This window comes from Podarcis filfolensis, assembly GCF_964270895.1.
Source record: "Podarcis filfolensis genome assembly, chromosome: 10".
Classification (NCBI taxonomy): Eukaryota; Metazoa; Chordata; class Lepidosauria; order Squamata; family Lacertidae; genus Podarcis; species Podarcis filfolensis.
In genome coordinates this window covers 33,489,859-33,517,557 of record NC_139612.1, presented here as the reverse complement: position 1 = coordinate 33,517,557, position 27,699 = coordinate 33,489,859, and the positions used below count along the sequence as shown (strand labels likewise).

The 27,699-nt window shown below is 42.1% G+C and overlaps 1 protein-coding gene and 1 pseudogene across 9 annotated transcripts in view; both read left to right on the top strand.

Annotated features, from left to right (window-relative positions):
• Positions 1 to 27,699, top strand: part of KCNC2 (potassium voltage-gated channel subfamily C member 2) — an 83,973-nt gene that overhangs the window by 8,930 nt on the left and 47,344 nt on the right. The gene's annotated exons all lie outside the window — the stretch shown is intronic.
• On the top strand, positions 2,853 to 3,811 carry LOC310744053 (nucleotide sugar transporter SLC35D2-like; annotated as a pseudogene). The gene has a single exon. The product of its transcript is annotated as a nucleotide sugar transporter SLC35D2-like (transcript).

Below are 27,699 nucleotides of genomic sequence, written 5' to 3'. Positions count from 1 at the left end.
TCTGTTGCCAAAGATCTTGATATTGCACTGACTTGGAATATTGGGATACATACAGCAAAGAGGAGATGATGGGGTGTGTGTGGAAAAATTCCACCTGCTTCATTGCTCAGGTGTGTAGAAGGGTAATTCTGGGTCCTAGAATTCTGAATATTTTCCCAGCTTTTATAACCAGCATATTGAGAGCTATGTTTGGATAGTAAGCTGCCATTCTCAGGTTTCTCAACAATCCAGAATAGAATACTTCTATGGTAAAGGAAATCAGCCCTGAGTGCTCACTGGAAGAACAGATCCTGAAGCTGAGACTCCAATACTTTGGCCACCTCATGAGAAGAGAAGACTCCCTGGAAAAGACCCTGATGTTGGGAAAGATGGAGGGCACAAGGAGAAGGGGACGACAGAGGACGAGATGGTTGGACAGTGTTCTCGAAGCTATGAACATGAGTCTGACCAAACTGCGGGAGGCAGTGGAAGACAGGCGTGCCTGGCGTGCTCTGGTCCATGGGGTCATGAAGAATCGGACACGACTGAACGACTAAACAACAACAACAACAACAACAACAACAACAACAACAGCAACAACAACAACAACGGTGAAGCTATTTACTTCTTGTTTGGGTGAGCTACTTTTGACAAAAGCTATAGTCATGTAAAATAAAAAAAAACATGATTGTACATTCTGTGTGGTAGCCAGATTCTCAACCTAGACACTGCTACTGCATGTTTCCCCCTTTTAAGTCTGAAGTGCTCCACTGTATCTCTCTGCATTTAGTTTTCAGATTGACAGGCTAATTCACTGCCTTGTCTTTTCACTGACAGAAACTTCTGCATGCTCTCAACAGGGATTCCTCTCCAGTCATATTAGTCTACTGCTTAGTTTTTGGAGAACGATTCTGGAAACTATGGGGCATGTTATAATTACTGCCTTACCTATAATCTGTTCCCAGGGCTAGCCAGGAGTGGGAACTGCTCTTTAAAGCAGTGCTGCTACTGGCCATGTCTAGAGTGGAGTCATCTCAACTTCTTTATAAAATAGACTTGCCCACCAAGAGATGCCTATGATGTTCTCTGAGGAAAGCTGCCCTGAGAGAACCATTTTCCAGTGGGAAGGTGGACATACCAGATGAGGTGAATGGCCAAATTCACAATTTTGTGACTGGAAGACATGCAAGTGACTTTGGCTGAAGGGCCAAACAGCAATTCTGTTTAAAAAGATACTACTTTTTATAGGCTTGGGCACATGTGTATGGTTACGATTCCTTTCACTCCCATGTCTTGTTGAGATCAGGCAATGTAGGGTTTCTGCTGATTACACATATGCATTGAGGAGAACATAAAGCTACAGAATTTTCAACATAGTGTACCCAACACTTGAATCTCAACATTTTTTTTTAAAAAAATAAGCAGCTGGGAGTCTGGGGTGGAAGGGAAGGAAGAATATTGGATTAAGGTAAGTAGCCTTGGGGGAGAAGGTGTGTCATCTTCACCTATTTGCTCTTTCCCCAGATGACATTCCCCTACCTCAAGTTTCTATTAGGTGCAGGGGGGAGAGATGAGGACAGTATTGGTACCTATTTGTTTTCTCCAGTGGGGCAAATAGCAGCTTCATGGGAAATTGCCTTTTACTAGATCAGACTATTTATCCATCTAGCCAACTATTGCCTGCTCTGAGTGACAGTGAATGGAATCTGGGACCTCTGTGCTCTGCCAATGTGCTCTGCTATCATTCCTCCACTGCGATCCCCAAAAATCCATGCTGTGTTTCCTTCCAACCCTCTGGAGTAGTTTTGGGCACTGTGGGGGGCATGCAAAGGGAAAGGAGAGGGTGAAAAAGTATGTTGTGCAAGTGGAAGTCGTACTGTTTGTGCATTGATTCAGTTGAATCCTGCTGAACATTTCCAAATGCTACATGCCTTTTTGCTCAAATACAAATACAGCAGAGGACAGGATCTGACTATTAACCTCATTTTGTTCCTTAATGAACACTAATTGCAAGATGAGCCAATTTGTAAGCCATTTAAGCAACAAATATCAAAGGATTCATAACATGATGACCACACACTCAACTATTTAGTCTGGTCCAGCTGTCACAACAAACCAAAGATGTGCTGTATCAAACCTTGAGCTCTCCCCTTTTCTCCTTATTTCTGCACGAGGCGAGAAAGTTTAGAAGACGTGACTAGGCAGTCAGGATGTTGTGGGAGAAGATGGTCCTTTAAATATCATGTTCCTCTTAGACCATTTGAACTGGGTTTGGAAACAGGCAGGGTGTCAGTGAAGATGCTGTAATATTGGAGTTGCATTTGCATGCACCAGTCAAAATTCTTGCTGAGGCACTGTGTACCAGCTTGTGGCAGCCCAATGTATAGCATACTGGAGCATTCCAACCAGGATGTTAATCAGGCGTGTGTAGTGTCCTTTACCAGGAAAAGGTGCATGCAAAAGTGTCCCTAGTGACAACCACCATTGGAAGATCCAGGAACAGTAAACACAGGATGCAACCCTGCCTGGTTCTTCAAGGGGGCTACACATCTGCTGGAAACAGGTTGTATGATGAGTCCAGCCCATTCAAGGATCTGAAGTATTTTGTTGGTTCCATATTAAATGGAATTCCATGGAAGTCATGCTCCCTTGATTTCATGTTGTTTTTGATTCTCGGTCTTGGTTTTTCTTCCCCTACAACCCCTCTTGTAGATCTTCAGGTGACATGCCTCAGGTTTTGAGAACTTTCTCTGTTAAGCAGAAATGTTAATCAGCCCCTTCGGTGAGGAGGGGCTGTGGTGGCTTGCCAGAGTGGCGGGGATGCCATCTAGTATGGCCAACAGATTGGGGCTTGTTGCCGCACATGCCAAGAGATGAAAGGCAGACAAGAGGAAGAGGAGTCACTCACTTCTGCTGCCACTGCCACCCCTTCCTCTCTGTTCAAGCTACTTTCTGCCCTCTTCTTTGGAATCTGCCCTTCATCCTTCTGGTAAACAAGGAGGGGCTGATTGATTGCAGATTCCCATCTCCAGTGCAACTTGGAGCAGGACAGCACTATTCTAATGTAAAAAATAAAATAAAATCATTCACTTCCCTGATTTTGGTAAGGTTACCCCCATGAAGCTGTTTCTACTTCCTCTGATTTAGGTTGGAAATCATTTAAGTGGATTATCAAGCACAAGCAAGGATAAGTTTGCCAATGCTTACAGTCCTTAGGAAGTTTATCATTCCTTTTACATTACTGCTGGAAGTCATTATTCTTGGGAAGCACTATCCTTTGAGCATTCTAATTAGCCTGTTTGCAATCATCCTTGGGGCTTTCAAAGCAGCAGGATCATATCTAGCTTTCAGCATGGAAGGCTATGTGTCTGTGTTGCTGAACACAGTAAACGGTGTTTACACAAAACAAAAAATTGACCCAAAGGAGCTGGGAAAATATGAAGTCATTTTTTTTAATATCGCCTGCTTTACTGTAATTCCTACAGTTCTCATAAGCTTCATCATGGGAGACCATGAAGGCTACTGATTTCAAGCAATGGACAAATGTTTGATTTATCTTTCAATTTCTTCTTTCCTGTTTTCTGGTGTTTCGTCTGATGTATTCTACAGTCCTCTGCAGCCATTATAATTCTGCCCTCACAACCATGGTGGTCGGTGCTATAAAAAATGTGTCCACCATGTTGTAATGCTAATTGGTGAAGGGTATCTCTTTTCCATGCTGAAATTCATAGGGCTCCATATCTGCATGGCAGAAAGGCTAAGATATTCATTTCTAACAAATGGCTGTCCTAAGAGCTCCACAGATGAAGAAAAAGCAGATGCCAAGAGCTAGCAGAAGCAAAAGGCAAGCGAAGCTGTAAGGATGTGGGCGCCTGTAGAAGTTCAACACACACGTGCAGAATTGGCTGTGGAGTGGAAGTTCTTCCTCACCTCGCATTACAGCCCATGTGAGCCAAGTCATGATCTTAGACAGCTGGGAACAGTTGTCTTCAGGCATGTTTGATTATTTATGTAGACAAACTAATCACAGTAGATGGATGGATGGCAGGGCTTGGGTATTTCTTTGTTCCTTCCACTGAAAGCCTTTACACTTGGTCAAATCCAGGGGTCCTTGCTCAATGTTTTTGCTATCAAGGGCGCTGATTCGCCATCTCCCTCAGAATGCCTAGGGTTGTGGGCTCTTGGGTAGATTCAGATGAACAGTTTAAAACTCCTTGGCAGTGACAACTACAGTGAATAAGTGTCTCCAGACTTATCTAAGGAGGGGTGGGGTTAGGAAGAAGCTGACAGTGTCACCATTTTACTGTGCAGACTTTGTACATCTTTCTCTCATGTTTGTACAGTATGCTGCACAGCTATCTGCCCAATATTTCTTTTCCCTGAGCAGCATGGAAAGGAGCTGGCACACCTAGCTGCCAATATATATATCTATATTCTCCTTAAATTGGAAGAAGCAGGTAGTCTGAAATAGTTGCCTGAACCAGCACAATAATATCTGTCTCCGAGATCAAACTTGGTGATTGCCACAGAAACACTCGCTTTTGTCGCTTGGTTTGCTTTGGTTTTTGTTAAGCATTTTAAGCATAGGATTCATATGAAATGATGTGCCAAGTAAAAATATAATTGAAAGAGTCAGTTACTTCTAGAATTCTAATAATAAATAATAACACTCTGACTTGTTTTTGTGTATAAGGCAGATATTACATGCATTAAACTGCTGTCATTTGAATTGGGGAAAAAAACATACAGCTTTTCATTATGATTCATTGCTTTTTCTACCACTTCTGCAAAACCTAGTATACCAGAAGTGAAAATGTGTTTTTTTAATTTATCATACCTTCCTGCCTTTCCTCCAAGTAGTTGAAATGAAGCATACATGGTTCTACAAAAACAGTATGTATGTCATTCACATCTTTCCTTTTGAATGTACGTTAATAATCAAGTTGACTGTAATTATAAAAGGGGTGGGGGTGGGGGGGTGGATACAGCTCTATAGAAATTATACTTATTCTTCTGCTGTTGTGAATACTTCCAGTTTGTGTGTACAGTGGGTCCCCAACCTACGTGAAGGTTCAGTTCTGGGGGTTCATGCACAAAGCAAAATCAAGTAAAGCCAGAAAACCTTTGAAGCTGCCCCTCCATGCAACTCCTGTCTGGAGTGGGCCTTGGCCTCTGCTTTGCTTAATGGGCTCTGCGAAGGTCCTGAGATGCTCCCAGGGCTCCTTGCATGGCTTTCCCAGAGCCTAATAAGCAAGGCGGGGGCCTCAGAAAGCACAAACTGCCACAGAAAGAGATTTTAAGCCCTCTACCTTGCTTACTGGGTTCTGGGAAGGTTGCAAGAGATCTCAGACAGCCTCTTCTGGTTCCCCTCCTATTCTCCATTTCCCTACCATCAACCTCAAGCTGCAGTCGCCTAAATAAATTACACATAAATTGCAGGACCACTGTATTTTTAAAGCTGCTGACCAGGGTATTGTCTTCAAAGTGCCATATATTGTTGATGCTACAATTGGTTCTGATCCATTGGAGGCTCCTTGAACACCATTGAATTACACCTTGTAAGATCACTTTTGGTTGTTGCAGCCTGTGAATGTAGATAGGATGCTTGTGGCAGTGAGTCTGACAGTGTGCCCTCTTGATCCCTGCTCACCACAGTTGGAGCAGGCTCATAGCTTTCAGGTACTCCGGGGTCCAACACTGTCACTTGAAGCCCAGGTTGCCTTGGTGGCTAGGTGTGTCTGTTTCTAGCTATGGCTTATTTACCAGCTCGTATGGCCCTTTTTGGACAGAGATGACTTGGCATGGTACTCCATGCTCTGGTGACTTCCAGATTGGATTACTGCAATGTAAACTGCATGAGGCTTGGCCTTGAAGCCAACTTGGGAACTTCAGCTGGTCTCTATTACTGTCTTGGGTTGACTTTAGAACTTGTATAACCTGCTTTAAACCCAACTGTGTTGGCTTCCAGTTCATTTCTGAGCCCAAGTCAAGGCGCTCATGGTAATGTTTGAAGCCCCAAATGACTTAGGAGGCACCAAATATCTGAAAAATATCCTTCCCTACCAACTCTCCTAGGTGTTAAGATCAGCAAAGGCGGTTCTCTTGATAGTTCCATCTCAGAAGTTTGGGTGGTGGTTGCCATCTCAAGGCATTCTCTGTGGAAGCCCCTAAGTTGTGGAATTCCCTCCCCACAGAGATTTCTTCACTATACAGCTTTTGACTGATGATACGCCTCTTGATGCTGTCCTTAGGCACCAACAGTGGAATGGAGTGCTAAATGACTAATTGGAGCAGATGACCAATGCAACACATCAGCTAAAACATTGGGTGCCCATATGCTACTTAGCTAGGCTTAAGGCTGATATACAAAGCCCTGAACAACATGGGCTCAGGATGCCTTAAAGCCCACAGAAGCCTTTATATCCCAGCTTGTTCACTGAGACCAAGCAAAGGAACAGTGTTAGTTGTCTCCCAACTAGTGTTACAGAAGCCCAACAGGCATCTACTAGTAGTTGGGCATTTATTGCCATTGGTCCCATGCTACAGAACACACTTCTAGCAGTGATTCGGAAGTTATACAGTGGTACCTTGGGTTAAGTACTTAATTCATTCCAGAGGTCTGTTCTTAACTTGAAACTGTTCTTAACCTGAAGCACTACTTTAGCTAATGGGGCCTCCTGCTGTTGCTGCGCCGCCGGAGCACGATTTCTGTTCTCATCCTGAAGCAAAGTTCTTAACCTGAGGTACTATTTCTGGGTTAGCGGAGTCTGTAACCTGAAGCGTATGTAACCTGAGGTACCACTGTAATTGCTTTTTATATTCAGGAATCTCTTCAGGATTTTTTTTTTTATGCTGACAGGCCTGCATAGCTGTTTGAAACTTTTTTTGACTGGTCAACAGAGGCACCATCTTCTGAAGCACATTGAGGGTCCCCAATGTGATGTCCTGACACCACACACATGCGATGTTGCGCAGTGTCCCTCTGTGCCCAGCTCCAACAATAGGGAGTCCCAGATCCCAAAAAATATATATTGAGGGACCCAAAGTGCCTCGGCCCCTGGAACCAGCACCTATGCTGGCCAGTCATTTTATTGATTGTGTTTGGTGGTTTTCAACATTTGTCCTTTTCAGAATAGACCTATTGCCATGACGACCTTAGGTTAATTAATTTCAATGGGTCTGCACTGCGTTGCACTTAGTTGAATACAACCCCCTGTTTTTAACGATGTGTTATTGCTGTGTACTGCCGTGATATTTCAGTTTATAAATACTTTTATAAATAAATAATACTATAAAACATTGTTTAGAATTGTAGGAATGAGCTTGCGCAAGTCTAGACTGGCATATTTCCCCCTCCCTAATTATAATTAAGTAACAAACAAGGATATCAAATTCTGGTTTGTTTTAAGTAGCCGTAGTTAGAACAAACCAGAGTTTTAGAGTTTTATGTCATGGGGGAATTGTGGGTAGATCTCATACATTGAAATGAAGAGAAAAGAGGACATGAAGCCAAGGTTCATGCACCCTCATTTCCATACCACGGATTAGCAATGTATCTGAACATGGGATCCTAAGGGTATTTTCAAAAATCACTGTGTTGGTAAAATTAATTGAATATGTGTGTCTTGGGAAACTCCCTGGTATCTCCCTCTTTTCTGCTTCCTACATGGTTTGTGAGGGTTTTCTAAATTGGCTGTGGATTTATTGTAACATGCAGGGAATCCAAGGCAAGTGAGCTGACACACTTACTGACGGACTGGCACACTAGAGCTTCTAAAGTGTCTATAAATAGCTACAGTTAGGATATCAATGTGAAAAACATATTAAGACCTTGTGGATGGATAATCCAGGAGCTGCCAGAAAAAAGCTGATGCCCATGAAATGACAATTAATTAGGATGAAAGGCCAGGAAATAAAACCGCTGGAAAAGATTGTGGGCAAAAGCTTTGGAAGACAGAAAAGCAGGAGGCAGACTGGGAGAACTAGATAATGCCATTGCCTTGAAATATAGGCTGCATTTGGTTGTAGTGTCTTCTTGATCCCTTTTATTTTGCTGCCTAGGGAAGAGAAAATGCATGTTAACAATTTTGTAGAGTAAAATTATTTGCATTTATCACAGACCTTGGGAATTCTTGAACTGATTATTGTGCGGCAATAAGGGGGGTGGATATTTAATTCATCCTGATCTTAGATCCGTAAAGTGTTCTTGGACATAATTATGTACATGGAAAGAGAGAGAGAGGGGCTTTGTGCTTTTTATCCTTTGTAGGCTTGTGACTCAGTAAAGAGGATTCCGCTGCCTGCAATGGACTTTCCGAATTGCTTTGTTAGTGGAGTTTTACATTAAGCAGAAATCTTAATTTCTTTCCTTTCTTTGCATGCCGCTAAGACAGCTTGAAAGAAGAAGGAGCTGCTGCCTTGGCATCTTTGCGCTGAAATGTTACTACTACAAAGGGTTGAGAGCGATAACTACCTGCTTCCAGCCAGCAGTTAATCAATTGGTCAATAGATTCTACCTGGCCCTATAAAGCTGCCAAATCTGGCTTGTTCCTTCACCTGAGGTGTTGTTTAGATTGTCCATTCGTGGCCGCCTGTCTGACCCTAGACCACAATATCTGACAATCTGCTACATCAAATGTTTGGTTTTTGGTGTTCATCTGTCTCAAGGGACTACAGAGGGCACTTCTGGAGGTGAAGTCAAATTCCTGTGTTAGCAGCCCCAAAGTGACCTCCTTGGGGCACAAACCTGGGCATTGTGTATGGAGGTCCTAATCTAATGCATGATCCCTAAAGAAGACCACAAGGATAGCATTTTGCAGAACATTAGGTATATGTATGCATATGTGCGTGTACATTTAATTTATAGCCTGCTACATGAACCAGACCCTACCCTCCTCAAAAGAGTCAATCCTTTCCCAAAATGGAGGAATGACTTAGATAATTTCTTGAATAATCTTGTTCTTATAACATTTAAAACAGCCTTTATGTACTGGCGTATATAGCGCCTCTAATACACATACTAACTAGTGAGCTTACCTCTTCCATTCAGTGTTGAGGAAGAGCAGACATGATAGATATGTAGAAAATTATGCACGTTGTGGAGGAAGTGGATCAAAATATTAGCCTGTTAGGTTTAGCACATCTCTCACACACGACACAGCAAGCTGGCAGTTTAACTCCTTTAGCTTTATTTGGCAATTACAGGCTTAGAGCAAACAGAGCCTCCCACAGCTCATTCTTCACTATCATAGTCAGATGACTCGACTGGCCTCCGGCCCCTTCCAAGGCCAGACATATGCCGACCCCACCCCCACTTCCAGCTGGTCTTCCTTTGCTATAATCGCTTGCTCCACCTCCTGCTTCTGGAGAGTCAGGTGCAGCCAATTCCTCCTCCTCTGGAGTTGAATCCAACCCGCTACTACCACCTGCCTCCTGCTCCTGCATCTCAGGGCTGTTTTGAGAAGTGATAGGCAGCCTTCTGTTTTCCTCTGCCTCTTCCTCCCCCTCTGCTGATTCCTCTCTGTGGGCCATGTCTCTGACATCACCCCCCTCTCTAAGCCCCCCTCCCCTTCAGACTCGCTGCTGGTGAAGAAGGACCTTTCTTGGGCTGGTCGCCACCACTCCTCAGTCTCTTCGTTTGCTTCCTTGCTACTAGTAACCTCCTCCCTCCACCCTCTTGGTTTGGGCTTGTGTGAGAAACGGCGATGGAAATCCCTCTGCAATAATGGGGCATGCACATCCTCAGCCTTCTGCTAAGACTTCTCCTCAGGCCCATACCCTTTCCATGAAACTAAATACTGTAGCTTCCTCCTGCATAGCCTAGAATCCAATATTGCTTCTATCTCAAATTCCTCCTCTCCCTCAACCATTACCAGGGGTGGAGGAGGTTGCCTCGGTTCCTGATACCTATAGGGTGGTGTGACTGGTGATAGGAGAGCCCTATGAAATACCGTAAGTATCTTCATAGAATCTGGTAGCTTGAGCTTGAACGACACAGGGTTAATTTATTCCACTACCTCAAACGGCCCCAACCTTCGTGGCCCCAACTTCCTGCACCTCTCTTTTTGAGGCAAGTCCTTGGAGGACAACCATACCTGATCTCCCACCTTGATCTCACCTTGATAGCTATTGGCGCCATTCAATGAAACTGAATGTTGGAAGATTCAGGACACACAAAAGAAAGTACTTATTTTTACATTGGTGCATTGTTAAGCTATAGAATTCTCTCCCACAAGATGGCCGCCAACTTGGGTGACGTTTAAAGAGGATTAGGCAGATTTACAGAGGAGAAGGCTATCAATGACTGCCAGCCATGGGTTAGGTTCTGCTGCTACTGCCAGAGGCGATATGCCATTGAATCCCAGTTGCTGGGAATCACAGGTGCAGAGAGTGCTATGGCATTTGGGTCCTGCTTCTGGGCATCCCATGGGCATCCAGTTAGCCACTGTGAGAACTAGTCACTGGAATGGATGGGCAGTTTGCCTGATTCAGCAGGTTCTTCTTATGTTCTTAATTCATAGGGTGCTAATGAGAAACAAATTCTTTTTATTTTATAAGACATTTAGTAACCACTTTACTATGTAGAAATATCAATGTGTGGTTGTATTAATAAAGCCTGGGCCAATAATGATGATGATGATGATGATGATTAGTTTATATGCTGCCCTCAACCCCACATTTAGATACACTAAATGTTCAGTATATTGATTTATTCAGAGAAAGAGACATTTTCAAGAATACAAGTTCCAGACAGATTTTTCACAACCTGTTTGTAGCAAACAAGCAATTGAAAAATAGGCCATTTTAAACATAACGAAGAGGCTAATTAGATAAATGTTTGATTGGTAAGTCTGCAGTGACAACTAAGCACATCAATTGTAATATGATTATTACTTCCTGGAAACTAAATGAACTATAAAAAGAACAGGCAAAAACCTCACAAAAATCTTTTATTCACTTAATAACTGTGGCGCTGAACTGAACGAGTTAGCCAATTATATTCATCTTTTTTCTGTTTACAATACAGTGGTACCTCCGGTTACAGATACTTCAGGTTACAGACACTTCAGGTTACAGACTCCGCTAACCCAGAAATAGCACCTCGGGTTAAGAACTTTACCTCAGGGTGAGAACAGAAATTGTGTGGCGGTGGTGGCGGTGCGGTGGCCATGGGAGGCCCCATTAGCTGAAGTGGTACCTCAGGTTAAGAACAGTTTCAGGTTAAGAACGGACCTCCAGAATGAATTAAGTTCTTAACCTGAGGTACCACTGTATTTTAAAATATTTTAAGATAATGGTTTGGATTCTGTGGTAATTGAGTGGAAAGAAGTTAATGAAAGGAAAGTCTAGTGTACCTCACTGTAGACAACAACACCCACTGAAAAGCATCTTGGAGGACTGTGACCCTCCCTGAACAAAATGGAATGGGGTGAGGAGGTTTCTGGGAGAGGAAGGGATCACCCTTCCTCAGACTGATTTTCAGAAGTTTCACCCTTCCAGCAGCAGCCCCTATGTCCCATCAAACAGTGTTCAGGACGCAGTGGTGGACTTTGGCTTTTCAAATTTCAGTGGCGCCCAGTTTGGTATGTGCTTAGGTGGCTTCATCCTGAGTCTGTCTCCACCATCACTTTAGCTGTCTATCCACTTGTTTCATCACCTCAAATCACGTCAGAAAACCTAGGAGCCTGAGGTACACTGATTGATAGAGGGTACTTGGGAGTGAGAGTGTCAACTGTCTGGCCCATTTCCTCATTTCAGAGAACAGCCAGAACTCATGTCACTATGGACTCATCATAAGTGACTGGTGGGACTGTAGAGTTTAGTGCAACAAAGACTCTCCTCCTGGAGAGAGGGGAGTGGTTGTGGGCGGGAGCCGAGCTCCACCTCTAGCAGGGGGCATTAGCCCCTGCCTCCCACTCACCTGGCTGGTGCCCATGCCCATCGGCAGGCACCCAACCAGGTGCCTCCGAGGGGGCGTGTACAGCAGCCTAAATGCTGCGGCGCCAGCCCCTCCTTGGCCTCACTCTTCGTCGTCCCATCACGAGTCACCCACCCTCCACTCCCTTTGAGCTCAGGGTCTTAGTTTTCTTTGGTCTTGCTATGGACCTTAGGTTGGTCGCCCTGGTTGTCCGGGGGGCCTGGTAGGAATTTTTCCATTTGGCATTAGGCTTTTTGGTTTTTTCGCCTACCTCGTAGCAATCGTCACAACTTTCGTGGTATTGGTGGGTAGGTTAGGCATTGGAATAATGTGTTGTGGTGTGCCGAAGGGCTAGGTGTGGCCATCGCCTGCGCCTTCAATTTTGGGTATTCCGTTAAAGGAATCCGGCGGTCGTGTATTCTGTCCAATGCCTGCTTGGCGGGAGGCCATGGCACGACCCTCGGTGACATCAGGGGAGAGCCTATAGTTGGATTAGCATCAACAGGCTCCACCTACTGGTGAATAAACCCCCCTTGTTTTAGACTCACCCCTTTCTGAGGGGGTGGAGTCAGCTGATGTAATCCAATGCCTAAGCCAATACCTTTTCACTTGCTGTAATCAATAAAGTTGTGGCCTTTTCTTGCCCATTAACCTTATATCACGTGTCCTTGTGTATTCATTCCACTTTGCGGGGATCGGGTCCTCGAACCACAACTCCTAAATTCAGGGGAGAAACCCATTCAGTTTACAAGAATTTCCTCATTTTATCCTCGCCTGCAGACTCTGTTGACTCCAGAAATGCAGGCTATCTGCTAGAGATCCCAGTCTGGACAAATCACTTCCACAAGCTGTAAGTAAGGGACAGAAAATAACTTCTTAGAAGAAAACCACTAAAAAGCTATAAATGCCTTAACATGGAAAAGATTACTTCAAGAGTACCGCAATTTCATTTCAATTTCTTCTACTTTTTAAAAACTGGGACCTGAACGCATAAATTCCAGAAATACGGTCCAGTCTCTTGTGCACTGTTTTTTTTAAAGTGGCAACTTAAGAACCACTGAACCATCTGAAAACATGAAAACTGTCCTTTTCTATACCACCTGAGCCAGAGTGTCCTGAGTTTAGTGTGCTAAAGTTAAGAACTGCAAATAAAGTCTTGTGAAATCTAGCAATGTGAAAAGAAAAATCTCCCTTAAAATAGCATCCTTGTTTTAACCACAGGGCCATTTAACTCTCCATAAATCAAATGACTGTTTGAATGAGTCATATCCATATGTGAGCTGAGTAGTTTTAGCTGTGGACTCCTTGATTTTAAAAAAGGGAATTCCACAGAGAATTATTTCTGTTATGAAATACAAGTATAAAGCAAAAGCAGGATTTTTGCCCTCAACTGTCACGACTATCTTCTTAAAGGAGCCTTCATTCTTCTTCAAAGAGCACAGCTTCAGCAGTAACTGAATTTGTTATAGAAGCAGATACACAGAATTGGAAAAAGAATGATTGGCTGAAGTAACGGACATATCATGTTGACTAGCTGCTCTATAGATTATTTTTCATATTAGGTTGTGTGATTTGGTTCCAATTGAGAAGACACATCTGAAAATATATGTAATACAGATGTAATACAGAGAAAAGGCACCATTGCAACTGAAGCCTGAGTTTGAAAATCCCCTTTACATTCTAATAATCTTAGTGATATATATTAAAACTGTCATACACAATTTAAAATCTCTCTCTCTCACTCACTGTTAAACCATATTGTAAAAATGGAAGTCTTTTGAGAACTGAAGAGGTGCAAAGATAAAAGCCTGAGGTCTTAAGTGATGGTGATTTAATAGCACCTTTATTGAGAGCTGTGTTCTGGAGAGACTTTGCTGTTTATTGTTTAAAAATGTAAATCTGTCTGGCTATACAAAAATCAATTCTTTAACTGATTCTAGTTAGATCAATTTTAGTTTACCATTTATTGTTCTTCCCTCATTTGTTTCTGTGACATTTTGTGAACTTCTCATTTCCTTGTCATCCTCAGTCTGGTCACATATTGCTTTTCTTTCCCCTAATTGTATGTTCCTGATCTTTCCAGCCAATCTTTTCGGATGTCATATTTCATCTGTCATTTTGGTTTTATGTATTTCTAAGTTGAGTTCAGCTGTGCTGTTTTTCAGGGCCACCATCTCAACCCCCTGAAGATGCTAAGAACAATAATACAACTGCTGGATGAGACTGTCAGTGCCTGGTGCAATGCTGAAGTTGGAGCCTCATGCCTCCACACTGCCCTCTTATGACACTCTTTAATTTTTGTGTATGCTGCTTTGCTAGCTAGCATGGTTAAAGCAGTTTATAAATCTTCTAAATAATAACAATAGAAATAGGAAAAATAGTACAAAAGGAATAAAGGTAGGAGAGGCTAAAAGCAAAAGTGATGGGCTGTGTCCATACACAGTGCTAAACCATAGTTTAGCACAGGGATAGGGAACCTGTGGTCTTCCAGATTTTGCATTGCCCATGCTGACTAGGGCTGATTGGGGTTGGAATCCCAACACCCTTTGGAGGGCCATAGATTCCCATCCTTTATTTAGCATCGTAAGGATGAGCTTGTGCAAAGTTCAGGCTTGTATACCACCCCACCCCCTGGTCTTTTCTCCAGTACGGCAACAAGGAACAGATTGGTAGCTTCTGTATTTGATTAATCACAGTTTAGTGTTACATCTGCAATCTGAACTTACCTGTGGTTTAGTAAAATAAACTTTGTGAACCACAAGTTGGGAGATCACTTGTACTAATAAACCATAGTGATAATAAACTCATCATGGTTTTACTTAGGTTTGTGGTGAGATGAACACTTTATTGTTTCAATAATATTTTGCTGCCTTGAATCCTGTTCTGCTTTCTTGGATATAGGAATTTTAGCACATGGTTTTCCTGTTACACATGCTTGGGCGGTGCACTAAAATGAGCAGTGATATACAGTGAGCTGCCAAGGAGAATGGATAAAATTTATGTGCATTGTTAGCCACACTCCTTCACAAAGACATCATGGAGAGGAGGGGGAGGAAATGGAAAATGAAGAGCAGCATCCTTTTGCTTCGCGAGAGAAGCTGCCCCTATTTACTCTACCACCCCCAAAGACCTTCATTGAAGCCATAAGCTAACCCTGCTTGCTTGACTGAACATAACAGCTCTCTCTGTTTATGGATACTGTTTCCAGAGCTTCAGAACCAGATTGATTGGTTGACTAAATGCCGCAGGAAATGTCATAAAGTTGAAAATAACTTGATTTAGATTTCAAAGCAGCAGGTCATGCTAGTGAAGAATCTGTCCAAGGACACATCATGTAAAGATGTTGATAAATTTGGAGTTATTTAATTTTGACCTATAACAATATTCATTGTCAGATAAGAAATAGCATGAAGGTTATATCTTCTCCGTCAATCACAGACGTGCATCCTAATTGGATAGGTTTTCTTATATCCAGTAGCTCTTTACATTTAATCAGTTATCAGTCTATCAATATTATCATACATTTTTAAATATGTATGTCTCTTCAGGATCTTTGTTTTTTTAGCCTCAGAGAAGGATATGCAGGAAACTGAAGAAGTAGATTTTGTTGAGGTTTTATTGAGTCATCCCTAACAAAACAAAAGAGAAAATAACTGAACATCTCTCAAACAGTGCAGCAGCCGTGCAGGATGGTGTTTGGGTCTTGCTTTGCCCTTCCAAAATGTTGGGTGGTATGAAAGACTGATCTTTTCCCAAGTGAGTAAGGACCACAGATACAATAAGGTGATATCATGGAACTTGAATCCAAAGGGATAGAAAACAGTGTCAAGAACTTTCCCGTTAGTCTTAAGGGGATGTTGACTGAGAAGTGTATTTGCAAATGTGTTAAGTGCCAGTGTTCAAATACACTTGGTACTGGGCTAAACTCAAGGTGCTAGTTTTGGTTTCTAAAGTCCTATACAGCTGGTGACCAGGATACCTGAAAGATTGTCTCGTCTCTTATATACCCAGTTTGTCACTGCATTGTGTACATGATGACGTCTGGCAAATACCATCTTTTCAGGAGGTGTGTTCTGCCCCGTATAGAAATCGGGCTTTCAGTGTGATGGCACCTCCCTTTTTTAATTCCCTCCCCATGGATAATAGGTAGATGTCGTCTCAGTTGCACGTCAAGCCCTGAAACCCACCCCATAGAAATAAGACACAGTGGAGACAGAATTTTAGTTTAAAGGTTAATGGGCAAATTTAGGCCACAACTCTATTGAATACACAAGTGTGACTGGTATTGGCTTAGGCATTGGTATCTAATGACTATACTGGCTCCTGCCCGCCCAGCAGGGAGCCTGCAAGGGTAAACTACCAGCAGAGGGAGCTCCATCAATGCATATTAACTGGAGCTCACCCCTGGGTCCTGGCATGGCCCTAGCCCCTTCCTGGGCTTCGGATGAGATCCAGACCTTGGATTCCTTTAACAGAATACACTATCAAATGGAGGGGCAGGTGATCGCCGCACCTCCCTTCCCTGCATCCCCCTAAAACCAGTGCCTAACCGCCAAACCTTACAAAGTTGTGATGATTGCTAAGGGGTAGGCAAAAACCAAGTGGCCACTGTCAATTTGCCACATTGGGAAAAATTCCTACCCAGCCCCCGTTCCAAAACAGGCGACCAACAGAAGTCCAAAGCAAGGTCAGACAGGACCTAACCAACAGGTGGGTGTGCGGGTGTTCGGCAGCGCGAAGCAAGGGGAGGTCCCTACGTCGCGCTGCCAATTAAATACCCCCAAACCCCCAGCCCCCTGCCAAGTCACCAATTGGCTAAAGGCCAGTGGCATGATTATGGCACCACCGGCTGGAGTGGGGCAAAGCCCCGCATCCAAGCCGGTTAGGGGGAGTCCCAGGGCTGCGCCCAACATGGACCCTCTGTTAGGAGGATCCAACATGTCTTTTCGGTGGCTTTTAAGTAGACATCTTTCCCAGTCTGCATCTGTACTGGAATTGTTTGGAGATGTTTTTATTGTTTTATAACTTGTTTGTTACCTTGGTCTCCTTTTGGAGGAACAGCAGGATATAAATTTAATTAATAGTACTATTTCAGCCATCTTACTAAAGCAAATATATACTGATTTGTTACTAAATATTTATTCTTTTATCACACAGCAGACATTCTAGAAGTGGATATGAAAGAAATTTAATGAGAGTAAAAAAAAAGCCAAATCCTGGCACATTTCAAGTCCAAACGCTCTTCAACAGGGAATATAAAAAGAATTGTGTAGTTTGATTTCTTAGTTGCATAAGGCATACAGAGAGAGTGATATAAACTACCTACAGATGAAAAGTGTTCAGGTTCAGAACACAAGGTTTGTTGTTTATTCTCATTAAATTGTCTTCAGACCTACTTCTTGAATGTTGTCACTTGGATAAAGTGGTATCAGCTTACTTTTCAGACTGTAAGCACACAAAGTTTTTAAATATTATGAATGGGATATTCTGATATATCCTTCCAGCCCAGCAGAGCTTAGAGATTCCCATAAGCCTCAACCTTTTAACAACATGATTACAAAGGTACTACCCCAAACTCATAAGACTACCTTCAGACTGCTACCATCTTGCCGCCAGGGTTTGAAATTAGCAGGGCGCCAGGTGCATTTCGCGCCTAAAGATTCTTCATTTGCGAGAACCTCCAAAAACCTGGGTACCATTTTTTGCACCTGGCTGACACTCAAGGATTACTGAAATGTATGTGCTTTGAAGTCTCAAAGTAAATGTTAAAGATAGACAATATGTTAAGGAGTTTAACAGTCAAGAGTAGTGTGTTTTGAAAACTGAAGTATGGTTGATACCAATATTTTTATTGCAAGCACCAAATTAAACATGTATTAACAATTTCTGCTAAAAATGTGATCTTAACAATGTGTCACTTATGTGAATTGTGTATTAATTCAAAATAATAATTAAAAAGTGTTGCTGACCCCCCCTCCAAACGGCAACAAGACAATGTGTTTTGGGGCCCAGGTCCCAGGAGGCATTTGGTTCCTAGCTTTTCTAACCCACCTCTTGCTGCTACAAAACACTATCTTGAGCACATGATCTGTCAAATGAGTGGGCCTTGATATAAATTGAGACAAATCCATGGTTATCGTGAAGACCATCAGATCCTGAGCTGCACCACATGTGGGGGGCCATAGCACAAATGTTGAAGCCACCCAGAACAATTAGGCCAGCGGACTTTAACATTGTACCTCAGACAACCCCAGTTGCCTCAAGGAGGGAGACTATTAAGCAGCCTTGGAGGACAGGATATTATTTCACTGACAGAGCACGTACTTCGCTTGCCAAAGCTTCAGGTTTACTCTCTGCCATTTCCAGATAGGTCTGGAAAAGACTAAAGCCCTGAAGAACTGCTGGCAATCAATGTAGACCAGGGTTGGTCTACATTCAGCGCATGCCTGAATATCACCCAGCCTGTGACATCAGCCAGCTCTGGCAGCTCCACCACTTTAGTAAGTGGTGTCCAACAGTCCAAAAGTGCACGCTCTCCTCCACTCAGCCTTTCCCTTTTGAAAGACTAGATGGGGAGGAGCACTGGACACTATTTTATTTGGAAATCAGTTACCAAAAGCTTCCCTTGGGCCAGGCCGAGTTAACGCAAGCATTGGATGCTGCAACCTGACAGCAATCCCAATGTTGCTTTCTCTGTCTTTGTGTCTTGTTTGGTGTTCAGGCAGGTGCACAGACAGGTTTCAGAACAGAGGGGTTTGCCTATGCCAGCACCCCTAGATGATCTATTGCAGCACCCTGGTTCTGCAAAAGGACCAGCCTGTTACAGGACCTTCATGTATAGAGAGACAGTAGAGCAAGGAGAGATAAAAATAAGTGCAACCTGCTTTGACCTGTCTACTGTCTTGTGAGCAGCTGACCTTTGTTTGCCATTTCGACCAAATAAACAGGCGTGAAGAAGAGTTATTTTCAGTCTCCTATTTTTGGCCCCAAAGTACATACTGACCCTTCCTTGTAGTGATCGGTACACTTTAAAACCTAGAATTAAATGTATTATGTCAAAATCAATTTATCCAACCTGACAGCACAAGCACACTGTCTGGTTTGCCTTATATATAGGCTTATGGCTAGCATTTCGCAGTTCAAATAAGCCATAGATAACATCCCCTTTTCATCTTTTAGATGATTTCCAAAAGCCCCTTTTTCTGCAGCTATTATTATGTCTCAAAATTAGGAAGAAGTAATGGAGTGTAATTTTACAATTTGAATTCGGGTTTTTTTTTCCCCAGCCGCAAAAGTTATTTCTATGGCCCTTTGAGACTAACTGAGCATTCCTAAGTTGAAAATCTGTGATAGGAGGAGATGCCATTTCTTAAATTCTGCCAGGTTGGAAGGTGGGATGGGGTTTCCACCTACTTTTAGTCATGACCTCCTCCCACTGAGTCAAATAGGGTCTGTTTTTTTGAGGAGGTGATTGCAGAATGAGGAGGGTTTAGGATTTGTGGCCTTCCCAACATGGCTCAGCAATGGTGGTGAAGCTTTCTGCTATTTCGCTTGGGAACCTCCTGGCGTGGATGCTGAGCAAAGTAAACTCTCAAGACCTGTTATTTCCCTACAGAAAACTTGTCTTTTCAACCTTGACACATTTTGTGGGTGTGGGTAGAGTGCAATCTCCCTCCGATGTTATCAAAATACCAGATGAATATTCATCTGAAATGGCAGCTGCACTATTATTACTGTCCTCAGAGTGCTAAAATAAAGAGCTAAAATTTTGCTGACTCATTTTGGTTGCCTGCTCGATACTGAAAAAGTAAATGAATATTGAAAGAGACAGGTGAGAGCCTTTTGGAAAGGAACAATCAGGGAAGTCATCTGCCCGTCGTGTAGGGGTTGTTTTCTTATTAAAGTCTTGCCCAGAGCACTGTCAAGGTTAACTGGCTGTAGCAGATATTTCAGCAGGAGTGTTAAATTCCTGATGAGTGAAAGCTTGATCTTGCAGCTTGCCACTGCGTATTTTTCCCTGGCATTCCAAATGTCACAGGACACTTTCCCCACTTAGAACAAATAAGTGACCTTGCTATAAATGGACAGAAAATGACGAAATAATGAAAGCATATAATCTTGAAGGCTGAGGGTTGTGAACTGAAGTGACTTGTGCTGAGAAAGTGAAAAGCACACATGAATGTCATTTTGCAAGGAAAGGATCGGTTGAACGTAGAAACCACTCATTAGAGTTCCTCACAATTTCCTTATTTTTAGAACTGCCAATTTTATTATAGCCTGTTATACTGAAAGCAGGTGTTTTCACATCAATGTGATCAGCTAACTTCCGCACATTTAAACAGTCCATCACACTCTTTTTGCTATGTTCCCTTCCTTCCACCTTCCCCATTCATACCTCTGTAATGAAGTGCAGGTTAAAAGCTGTGTTCCTGCAGTTCTCTGATGCAATCAGGTAAAGCACACCCTGTACTTTGCGTGACCAAGTTTTTGTATAACTCTGTGAGAAGGAGCCTTCCAGATTTATTTTCCCTGACCCAGGTCAGGTGATAATTCTAGCTGCAGCAGTGGACCACCAAGCCAACTGTAAGCCTACAATGAAATGGCTGTATATTTAGGAATTAGAGATGGATGTGATTTCTCTAAGATGATTGTCACTCAGCTCCCAAAAGGAAACCATTTGCCTCTTTTCTATACTACTGTTCAGGAGAATGTGACTAAATATTTCTTCCATCAAGATTCTTTTCAAGGAACCACAGATGCTGCTGTTCTCTTAGGTTAGAAACAGTGCTTTTTTCTGGGGGTACTCGAGAGTACGCAGTACTGGCACCCCACAAAAATGTTAAAAGTATGGCATTTACTGTAACAACTTCACGGTGAGTACCGGCATCCCCCCCCGCCCGAAGACCAGCACTGGTTAGAAATAAGGAAACAAAAACCTGTCTCAAGACAGGTTCTGGAAACCAAATCTTTAATGTGAAAGAGGTGCGTCCTTGGCAGTTTCCACACACTGATATTTTAGATGCAGCACATACTGAAAGTCATACACGTGAGGTGTTCTAATTTTAGTTTACTTAATATGCATGATTAAAACTCACACTCATATTTGCATATATTTCCTGTATTTAGGAAGCTGAGATAGGGCAACCTAATAGGAAAATTACATGGCTAAAGCTGAAAGTTACAGGTTGGTAGGTAAGAAGCTGGCGAGAGCAATGCAAAGGTCCTGGAAGAATAGGAGTAACATGGAAGATGACTTTGGTATATAGTCTATTCAGGACATCCTGTTTTGAAAAAGAATCCCTTCGGTATAGGGCACTCTCCGTGCAGAGAATGGGACAGATGATAATGATGATTTATTAGACTTGTTAGCTTGTTACCCAAAGGTTTCCAAGCGACTCACAACACATGTTAAATATAAATACATCGTACCATAAAAACAGAATGAAAGCAGCTACAGAAAAGCTTTGGCAGCACTGAAAAGATGTCAATGACAGTGTCAGGTGGACCTGGCTGGGGAGAGCATCCCACAGATGGGGAGCCACAACTGGAAAGGCCTTCTTTCTTGCCACGACTGTTTGAGCCTCCTTCAGAGGGAGGACCTGGAGAAGGGCCTCAGAAGAAGAGCTAATGGTTTGGGTATGTTCCTATCGGGAGAGGCATTCCACATGTTTAGGAGGCAGGTCACTGTAGCTCTGTTTTGGATGCTGCCACCATCTTTGCTTCAATCATCACTTGGGCAGCAGAGTCCCTTCCATTGTGCTGTACAGCATTCCCCGCCCCCCAGCCGGTCACTTTGATTCTCCTCCCCTAGTTTTCCTTCCCATTACCTAGTTTTTCTCTCCAGCAAATAAAAAGCCATACCCCAACTTGCCACTGTCTAACTTCATTGCTAGATTTGTCCTTACTTACCTTTTGATCTGCACATTCACCAGAATTTTATATAACAGTATTTTATATTTACTCTGTGTTTATCTACCAGCTGCCAACTCCCAGAATCTCATCAGAGCACTGATACTCTCTTAATTCAGGGTATAATGGGTGGGGTTGTTGCTACAAGAGCGTAAACTGCCTTTTCAGCACCAGAACTCCTCCTTTATCCTGCTTAGCCCCTAATTTCCTTATGCTGCCGCGGGAGGTGAAACTCAGGTCTGAAGGAGCTTAGGATCTCAGCTAAATCCTGCTCCTCTGCTGATTTGCCTCAGTGCTGCCCATTTCTGCACCCTGAGTTAGCAGATTCTGGCATTTGTTATGCTGGTGTAACTCTGGCGTTACACTGGTGTGGAGTTTCTGATGTAGGAATATCTTCAAATTTAGCAGCCCATGTAGCTTAGTTAGTATTCTATGGTCCTGAGAAGGACAACATTGTGCTGCTTTTCTCTTTCCTTTTCAGTTTTTTTTTTGCAGGGCTGGTTGGCATGAAAGTAAACTGATGACCGATAAGAAGAACTGCAATGTCCAAAGAGCAATTGCAATTGGTTCCTGTGGCTTTTATATCTATAAGGTTCTCTTATTTTATGCTAACACAGCTTTATCTGCAATCTTAACATATACCAGACCGATAACTATTATAGTTATTAATGCGTTGTCAGTACACATCTTTATGAATTGCAGTAAAAAAAATTCTCCAGTGATAATTGCATCACTTAATTTGCCATTTTGTTCATTAGATGGATTATATCTAAATGAACTATAGAAAGATTTTTACTCCCATTTTCACATTAGTTTTCTATTAATCTTCTATCACAACAGAGATTTGTTAAGATTTTCCACATGGCTTTGTTTTAAGGGAAAGTTGAACTAGATAATGTTAACTATTTGAGAATAATAATAAAAGAGTTCGCTATTAGGGCGGATTGTGTGCACAGTCACCCTCTTCTTTTATTCCCAAATTAGTAAAATAGTGGCAGTCATGTGGTTTTCTAGTAGAGGAACGTTCTTACATTACACTGGGTATGGTACAGTGGGTGGGCATGTATACATCTATCCTACATAGATAAATCTCTTATTTAAAATGCCTTTATGTCCTGATTTCCATCCCGTATCTTAGATGTCCATGGCTGATAACAGCTTTGCTTGCTCAATAGTTCTGCAGTTTTGTTTTATTGCTTGCATAAATGCTATTATGCTGTTATTTTGCATATTTAGTATTGTACCCTGCCCCAGAATCCATTTGGGTGAAGAGCATTTTAGAAAATTTAAAATTAAATAAGATGTCAAGGATGTAATCTCATGGTCCTTTGGGGCCTTATTGGGCTTTACAGATAATAAACAGCCCAGTGAAACCAAGGTTGTACAATACTGTAGTCATATGCTACAAGTAACCAAATCTAGTCAAGACTGATAAGTAGTTGTTGCATTTTATGCTAGCTGTTGTTAGTTGCACTCCTCTTGAAAAATCAGGTGCACTGTGTGAAATGGATGTCCAGATAGCAATTGTATCCAGCAACACTTTTAATTACGCTGGTGTGCCAGGATTGCCTGTACCTGAAGAAAGACTTCACCACAGTCACACAAATCTCAGTAAGATAAACATTTACTCTTCGTGTCAATGCTTTAAAATGGTTGGCATATGGCGCAGGGACAAATACTATATGCTTTTGATGGGGAAAGCCTAGGGGGGAAAACAGAGTTGAAATGGTTGAAAGGAAAGGAGCGAACAAGCAAAAGGAACTTCTGAAATCTGAGTTGCTCTGTGCAGTGTTCGAAACTCCCATTGTTCTAGGCGCATTTTGCGACAGGGAATTTCATTAGCACGAGTGGCTTCTGAGCTCTGAGCACAGTACTGCGCCTAAGATTTCAGATTTCAGAGTGGAAGGAAAGGAGGAGCTTTTTCTGCCTCCCCACATCCAGCTACTGACTTATGAGACCCTATTAAGAATATTAGGGGGGTGGGCAGGGAAAGGAGTAGACCATGTGAAAAATGAACATAGTAGTTTAGCTGCAGTTTATTCATTTTTAGCTTTGTATTCTTGTTATTTAAAAATTGCGCCTAGACATTCTGTTGTGCCCATAACCTCGGATTAAGGTGCCATTTAACTCCTAGCTTTCATATTTCCTTTTCTAACACTGGCTCTGTGAGCCAAATGGGTTTAGGGACTGGGTTTCCAAATTCAGTCTATGGAAGAAGTCATATATCTTTTAGAATGCAGAGAAGGGAAAAGTAAGTTGAATGCATATTCTTTGAGTGTAGCACTCTCTGAAAGGCCCATTTCATAAAACCTCCTGCTTATGTATTGTATAAAGATACTGGAATCCCCTCAAGCCTGGATATCACCCTCAGTGGAGCAAAGGTGGACAAAGAGTTGGTTGGATGGAAAAATTCCTGAGCTTCACATGTTGGTATTTATAACATTAATTCAAAAATGGGTTTCTGAAAACCTGTCACCAGCATTAGGGTGCTCATGTGGTGGTTGAGTACATTCCTTCTGCTCTATTTGTTTATTGCTGCCCTTTTAAGTTGCAGAATGTTCCAGGTTTTATATTCACATCTTTCTATCCTGATAGCGAAGTTGAATGTTGATGGCGTGAGTGGGAGGTTTGAAGGGGCCAAGCTTAACTGGAATTCATGTTACATGAATGGCAATGGTATGATCTACACTTTTGGGTGACCATGGCCAATGGCCCATCAACTGAAGCAGCTCTAGGGTTAAATAGGGAAGACAGAAATTGATCAATCTGGATCAAAACTGCCTAATTAAATGGGAAATTGTCCACAATGCAGTGGTTCGGTTTGTTTTCCATGGCCGTGCCTACATTGAGAAGGAAATCCTGCTATTCTCGTCAAATTTTTTTACCCCATTTTATTATCTCATTCATTTCCTTAAGCATGAATCAGAGTATTGCAGGTAATTGCTTCCTCCCAACCTTTCAGTGGAAAATTTCCATATCTGTTTTATGTTTTGTCTTGGCAGCAGAGAACATTTTACATCCCCGAGGAATAAGTGGTAGAAGTTGTGTACTACCTGGCAAATTTAGACGTGTCATTTCTTAAACTATTTCAGATTACTCTACCACAGTTCTATCATTCTCAATTACAGGAAAGTGCTTGCTAGTTTGGCAATAAGGATGGATTAGTAGGTTTGTGAAACCTGCAAAATTAATTTAGTTTGGAATGACTGTGGATGTGCAAGCATATTCAGCACAACTGTGAACGATACTGTAAGCTGCATGCAGAGCTTCCATCAAAGGTCAGTTCAATACATGATGAAAACATTCCCTTGACCTGATTAGGTTTCCAATTATGTAAGCTTCTTGCTGGCTTGATGCCTCTTGTTTGAATTCTGCTGCTAGAGTATGTGCTGTATTTTTGGACTTGTGCTTTATCATCCCAATTAATACTTCAATGTATTATTTCTCCCCCATTTCTCATATGATGGCTTCTATTGCTTAGATATGGACTGATCATTTTAGCTGGAACATTCTTTTTAATGACAGCTGACTTTAGGGCAGGTAGTATTGAAAACTGATCCAGAACAGAGATTTGCCTTTCGGAACCCTGTAGAAAGAATGAGCTAGTGGTTCTGGGGAATCTTGGGGTTTCAATGGAAATGTTTCAGGGGTTACTCAGTAAGAAGGTAAGTAATGGTGGATATCTCACTTCTACTAGCCTTTCTCTGCAATTTTTAGCCACTGGTAAATTTTGACGTTCTTCCAAGAGTGCACTCCCATTGTAAGTAGGACAGCTGAGCTTCATCAAGTCTATGGTGTTTCCTTTAGTACAGCTGATACAGTGTTTTTCTGCAATTACAGTAGATGGAAATGGAAAAAGTGTGTGCTATAGTTCATGCCCAGAATCGAACGGACTCGCGGAATGCATTCTATTCGAGAACCAAGGTACGACTAAAAGAATGACGTCATGTTACTGCTTGTGAAAGCAGCAGATTTATGTAGCTTCTTAAAAGTGGCATTTCAGACCTAAGCATCATTTGAATCTTGTGCTTCATTCTGGAAGATGTTAAGATATCATTTTCCTGTCTTCAACAGCCGCCCTTACAGGGCAGAAGCATACTCTTTCTGGGCCCCGCTCAGATCTGTCACAAAGATGCACACACACCCTGCACAGATTGCCTAGACAGTTTTGAAAAATTGGTCCATTGATGGGTAATTCTTCAGTTTTTGTTTTTGCTTGCTTTCGTCTAAGCTTCTTGCAAACCTGGCTACCTGATTTGTGTTTATAGCTGGAAATATGGCATTTTGTGTGTCAGTAACATAAGAAATGTGCTTTAGAACTGTTTCCTATGATCTAGTGTCAGGTTCATTTACTGAAATATGTTCTGGCATTTGTAAAACACCTCAGCATCCTTGTTATGATGGTGTTTGCCCGTTGTGCCCATTGTGACTGGTAGGGGAGAAGGCAGGAAGCCCAACAGTATGCGAGGCCAGAGCCACTGTCAGGCAGAGCCAACTAATATCTAGTTTTGTCCTCATCCACCTTTCTGCTGAATTCTTTTTTTTTAAAATAATATTTATTAACAGTTTAAAGAGTATAAAAGAAAGTAAAATAATTCAACAAAACAATACAATACAATACAAAAACAAAAACACTACATAACACTGACACTAAAAACATTAAATTAACAAAATACAACAAACACAATTTAAAAAACATCCATAATTTCAGTATCTTATCTTTCATTCACTTATTTCCATGACTTCCTCACACCTCCCTTTTTGTATTCCACCTCAATTAATTGTTTTAGCAAATCCTTTCCATCTTCCTCAGTTTTCTGTCCTGTATTTTATCTTAACTTATTTTAACCTTATTTTTTTCCCTTTAATACATTAAAAATCTATTTATACTTAATTCCTTATAACCTTTCTGCTAAAGCCATATAACTTCATTCCAACACACCTTTCTGCTGAATTCTACAAGGGCAACACTGAGACGAAGGAGGGGATGAAGCAGACAAATAGTGCTATCCCTTGGACTAGTTGTAAGTCGGGAGGTAGGCAGCTGGGGGCTGGTTGAGGGCAGAATGAGGTTGTTGGGGCAGTGCTCCACTTGCCCTAATGAACCACTCTCCCCTCCCTTGTTGGCTCTTCTCATCCATGGAAAATGCCAGCTGGAATGAAGGATCCCTGGAACTTGTTATGCAGTTCTTGTGGGAGTATGTCACACAGGGAGCTGTGTATTTTTGAGCAGTTCACTCTGAGAGTCAGTTTGTTAAATGGGTGTGTGCATATCTCTGACATGCTTGCACTTCAGCCAACATTCTTTGTGTCAGGGAAGTAGATCCCAACAGGAGGAAAGTGCAGAGATCTAAGAGGTGCTTCATTAGTTTCTGTTGAATAATAGACAATAAATCTGTTTAAAGTGAGTATATTTAAGTGAGCATCTTTTGAAATAACAGGTTAGCAAAATCTGATGGAGCTTAACTTCTCTGTAGCTGAATAACAGACCTCTTTAATTTATATACGACAGAGGCATCATTAATGTAGGATCCCGTAGTGGCACTCCACTAGCCACTGTGGTATGTTGATGATAAAGTCAGGATTTCTATTGGCCCCTTGGCAGTGTGCATTGTGATAAGTGTACATTTTAGCCATTAGCTAATAATTTTAACTCATGGGTCTTCCAAGACAGGCACTTGGCTCCAGTTCTCCATCAATGAGTTGTTTTTGTTTTGGATTTTTCAGTTCTCAGGCAGGAAGAATCTTTATCCTAGAAAATATTCCAATGTTTCCTATGCCATAAAAGACAGATTCGTATGGTGCTCCAGTGGAACAAAATTCAAGTTAATGTCTATGCAACTTTTATTCCTGCATAATTGCTTCAATTTTTGTGTGTGAAATGGACCTGAAAT